Source organism: Schistocerca nitens, chromosome 7, assembly GCF_023898315.1.
Source record: "Schistocerca nitens isolate TAMUIC-IGC-003100 chromosome 7, iqSchNite1.1, whole genome shotgun sequence".
In the NCBI taxonomy this organism is placed as follows: Eukaryota; Metazoa; Arthropoda; class Insecta; order Orthoptera; family Acrididae; genus Schistocerca; species Schistocerca nitens.
In genome coordinates this window covers 305716546-305721545 of record NC_064620.1, presented here as the reverse complement: position 1 = coordinate 305721545, position 5000 = coordinate 305716546, and the positions used below count along the sequence as shown (strand labels likewise).

Genomic DNA, 5000 nt, shown 5'->3' with positions numbered 1-5000 from the left:
TGTGTGGTAAGAGCGCTGAAGCTCTGGAGCGGCTGGCCTGCGGCACCTGGCGCCTCGCGCCGGTTTTGAATGACGTTCGCCCGAGTGCCCGTCCGCTCCGGAGTGGAGCCGTACGACGCCCATCGGCCGTGAGGCCGTTGGACACAAAACACTGGAACAGGGGCCGTCGAACGCCTCAGTCCCGCCTATGCAACTGTTTTGAAATAGACAGTGGAAACTGTAAAAAGATCACCCAGGACGGTGGATCACTCGGCTCGTGGGTCGATGAAGAACGCAGCAAATTGCGCGTCGACATGTGAACTGCAGGACACATGAACATCGACGTTTCGAACGCACATTGCGGTCCATGGATTCCGTTCCCGGGCCACGTCTGGCTGAGGGTCGGCTACGTAAACTGAAGCGCGCGGCGTTTGTCCCGCTTCGGAGACGTGGGTGTGTCGTGCCGGCCTGTGGGGCCGGCCACGTCCCCTCAAACGAGCGATGCGCGCCCGTCGCCTGGCGGTTCGCATACCGGTACTGTCTCGGTAGCGTGCACAGCCGGCTGGCGGTGTGGCGTGCGACACCTCGTACAACGACCTCAGAGCAGGCGAGACTACCCGCTGAATTTAAGCATATTACTAAGCGGAGGAAAAGAAACTAACAAGGATTCCCCCAGTAGCGGCGAGCTAACAGGGAAGAGTCCAGCACCGAACCCCGCAGGCTGCCGCCTGTCGTGGCATGTGGTGTTTGGGAGGGTCCACTACCCCGACGCCTCGCGCCGAGCCCAAGTCCAACTTGAATGAGGCCACGGCCCGTAGAGGGTGCCAGGCCCGTAGCGGCCGGTGCGAGCGTCGGCGGGACTTCTCCTTCGAGACGGGTTGCTTGAGAGTGCAGCTCCAAGTGGGTGGTAAACTCCATCTGAGACTAAATATGACCACGAGACCGATAGCGAACAAGTACCGTGACGGAAAGTTGAAAAGAACTTTGAAGAGAGAGTTCAAAAGTACGTGAAACCGTTCTGGGGTAAACGTGAGAAGTCCGAAAGGTCGAACGGGTGAGATTCACGCCCATCCGGCCACTGGCCTCCGCCCTCGGCAGATGGGGCCGGCCGCCCGCGCGGAGCAATCCGCGGCGGGGTCGTGTCCGGTTGCCTTTCCACTCGCCGCGGGGTGGGGCCGTTCCGGTGTGCGGTGGGCCGCACTTCTCCCCTAGTAGGACGTCGCGACCCGCTGGGTGCCGGCCTACGGCCCGGGTGCGCAGCCTGTCCTTCCACGGGCCTCGGTTCGCGTCTGTTGGGCAGAGCCCCGGTGTCCTGGCTGGCTGCTCGGCGGTATATCTGGAGGAGTCGATTCGCCCCTTTGGGCGCTCGGGCTCCCGGCAAGCGCGCGCGGTTCTTCCCGGATGACGGACCTACCTGGCCCGGCCCCGGACCCCCGCCGCTGTTGGCTCGGGATGCTCTCGGGCGGAATAATCGCTCTCGTCAGCGGCGCTTCAGCTTTGGACAATTTCACGACCCGTCTTGAAACACGGACCAAGGAGTCTAACATGTGCGCGAGTCATTGCTCTGTACGAAACCTAAAGGCGTAATGAAAGTGAAGGTCTCGCCTTGCGCGGGCCGAGGGAGGATGGGGCTTCCCCGCCCTTCACGGGGCGGCGGCCTCCGCACTCCCGGGGCGTCTCGTCCTCATTGCGAGGTGAGGCGCACCTAGAGCGTACACGTTGGGACCCGAAAGATGGTTAACTATGCCTGGCCAGGACGAAGTCAGGGGAAACCCTGATGGAGGTCCGTAGCGATTCTGACGTGCAAATCGATCGTCGGAGCTGGGTATAGGGGCGAAAGACTAATCGAACCATCTAGTAGCTGGTTCCCTCCGAAGTTTCCCTCAGGATAGCTGGTGCTCGTACGAGTCTCATCCGGTAAAGCGAATGATTAGAGGCCTTGGGGCCGAAACGACCTCAACCTATTCTCAAACTTTAAATGGGTGAGATCTCCGGCTTGCTTGATATGCTGAAGCCGCGAGCAAACGTCTCGGATCGGAGTGCCAAGTGGGCCACTTTTGGTAAGCAGAACTGGCGCTGTGGGATGAACCAAACGCCGAGTTAAGGCGCCCGAATCGACGCTCATGGGAAACCATGAAAGGCGTTGGTTGCTTAAGACAGCAGGACGGTGGCCATGGAAGTCGGAATCCGCTAAGGAGTGTGTAACAACTCACCTGCCGAAGCAACTAGCCCTGAAAATGGATGGCGCTGAAGCGTCGTGCCTATACTCGGCCGTCAGTCCGGCAGTCACGGCCGGTCCTTGTGGCCGGCCGCGAAGCCCTGACGAGTAGGAGGGTCGCGGCGGTGGGCGCAGAAGGGTCTGGGCGTGAGCCTGCCTGGAGCCGCCGTCGGTGCAGATCTTGGTGGTAGTAGCAAATACTCCAGCGAGGCCCTGGAGGGCTGACGCGGAGAAGGGTTTCGTGTGAACAGCCGTTGCACACGAGTCAGTCGATCCTAAGCCCTAGGAGAAATCCGATGTTGATGGGGGCCGTCATAGCATGATGCACTTTGTGCTGGCCCCCGTTGGGCGAAAGGGAATCCGGTTCCTATTCCGGAACCCGGCAGCGGAACCGATACAAGTCGGGCCCCTCTTTTAGAGATGCTCGTCGGGGTAACCCAAAAGGACCCGGAGACGCCGTCGGGAGATCGGGGAAGAGTTTTCTTTTCTGCATGAGCGTTCGAGTTCGCTGGAATCCTCTAGCAGGGAGATAGGGTTTGGAACGCGAAGAGCACCGCAGTTGCGGCGGTGTCCCGATCTTCCCCTCGGACCTTGTAAATCCGGGAGAGGGCCACGTGGAGGTGTCGCGCCGGTTCGTACCCATATCCGCAGCAGGTCTCCAAGGTGAAGAGCCTCTAGTCGATAGAATAATGTAGGTAAGGGAAGTCGGCAAATTGGATCCGTAACTTCGGGATAAGGATTGGCTCTGAGGATCGGGGCGTGTCGGGCTTGGTCGGGAAGTGGGTCAGCGCTAACGTGCCGGGCCTGGGCGAGGTGAGTGCCATAGGGGTGCCGGTAAGTGCGGGCGTTTAGCGTGGGTGTGGTCTGCTCTCGCCGTTGGTCGGCCTCGTGCTGGCCGGCGGTGCAGGATGCGAGCGCCTGTGGGGCGTTCGCGCCCCGGTGCTTCAACCTGCGTGCAGGATCCGAGCTCAGTCCCGTGCCTTGGCCTCCCACGGATCTTCCTTGCTGCGAGGCCGCGTCCGCCTTAGCGTGCTCCTCCGGGGGCGCGCGGGTGCGCGGATTCTCTTCGGCCGCCATTCAACGATCAACTCAGAACTGGCACGGACTGGGGGAATCCGACTGTCTAATTAAAACAAAGCATTGCGATGGCCCTAGCGGGTGTTGACGCAATGTGATTTCTGCCCAGTGCTCTGAATGTCAACGTGAAGAAATTCAAGCAAGCGCGGGTAAACGGCGGGAGTAACTATGACTCTCAAATGCCCACCTGATGCGCAATATATGGACCCTCTCGATCCACCCCTTAGCATTCTTGTGATGTTGGGTGGATGATGGTTCAACTAGCCTCTCGGTGGGAAATCCTAGCTCTGGCCTTCAAGTGGCGGGGGTCGTGAGGGTGCTGAGAAAGGTTATGCGTAAGCAGAACACTTTTCAGTTTCCCGACCGACAGAGCAGGGTGCCTCTTAGGGCTTGGGGGTTACCTCCCCCCCTGCCTTTGTTCCAGCTGGTGCAAGTAACAGAAGCAAACGTGGTACCAGGCCTCCCACTGGAGCGCCTGTGCCAGCTGATGAGCCACCCGGTGCGGGTCGAGCGCCGCTCCCCGCTATCTGCCCTGATTGCATGCGGTCATTTTCAACCAAGACCGGGCTCGGCGTCCATCGCCGTCGCGCCCATCCGACTGCTGCTAATGCCGAGATCAAGACCGAGAGGAAGAAGGCCAGGTGGTCGCAGGAAGAGCTGCTGCGTTTGGCCCACGCAGAAGCGACCCTCGCCATCCAGGGTTGTAGGTTCTTCAACCAGGAACTCGCCAAGGCCTTCCCTGATCGTACACTGGAATCAGTTAAATGTCAGCGTAGAACGCAGTGTTATAAAGACATGGTGGCAAGGTTTGTCACTGAACTCTCCGGCATGGATCGCGGCCATCGTGGTCCCGCCGGTGAGCCTGCGGACAGTTAAGCTTTGTCACAGTCTCCACCTGGGGGGGAAGATGTAGACCTAGCCATCTGGTCATTTCTAGCGGATCTTCCCTCATCAGACTGCCGATTCCGCTCACTTGATGATCTTGTGGCTCTGGGTCCCACCACCAGCCGTAATACTATCCAGGCAATGTTGCTGTCTGCTCTCGATGAAGTAGGCAGCAAGCAGCCAGCTGTTCACCAAGCTGTGAGTGTGCAGACCCAACAGCCCCCAGAGCGGAAACGTGCACGTAGGAGATGGGAATATGCAGTGGTTCAGCGTGCTTTTATGAAGAACAGAGCACGCTGTATCAATGGACTTCTGGATGGCACACTTTTGCATCAGCCACCTTCCATCCCAGGGCTGATCGAGTTTTGGACAGACGTTTTCTCTCCACCTCGTATCAGGTCTCGACCTCCACGTGGTGAAGGTCTGTCCGAAGAGCTGTTGCCATTCTCGAAGAAGGTGCCCTTCCGTGACCTTTGGGCTCCCATTTCTGCGGACGAAGCCATTGCTGCTCTCCCACCTCGCAATTCTGCTGCAGGTCCCGACGGCCTCACGCCGACCCAACTGCGCCGCCTTCCCCGGGAGGTTCTCCTTAAGATCCTAAACTTCCTCCTCCTTTCCCGTTCCCTTCCATCCCGTCTCCTTCAGGCTAGGACAACCCTGCTGCCCAAGAAGACCGCCGCAGCATCCCCTGCCGACTTTCGTCCGATCACGGTGTGCTCGGTGCTCACCAGAGCCTTTCACAAGGTTCTGGTTGGCCGCCTGATGCGCTACTGTGTATTGGATGGTCGTCAGCGGGCTTTCATCCCTCAGGATGGGATGCTTCACAACACCTTTCTTCTGG

General features: G+C 59.5%; 1 non-coding gene and 1 pseudogene across 1 annotated transcript; both read left to right on the top strand.

Annotated features, from left to right (window-relative positions):
- Positions 1 to 229: 229 nt before the first annotated feature.
- Positions 230 to 384, top strand: LOC126196101 (5.8S ribosomal RNA). Its single transcript, XR_007538646.1, has one exon. It is a non-coding gene; the product is annotated as a 5.8S ribosomal RNA (ribosomal RNA).
- Positions 385 to 572: 188 nt separating this feature from the next.
- Positions 573 to 5000, top strand: part of LOC126197807 (large subunit ribosomal RNA) — a 7712-nt pseudogene continuing 3284 nt past the window's right edge.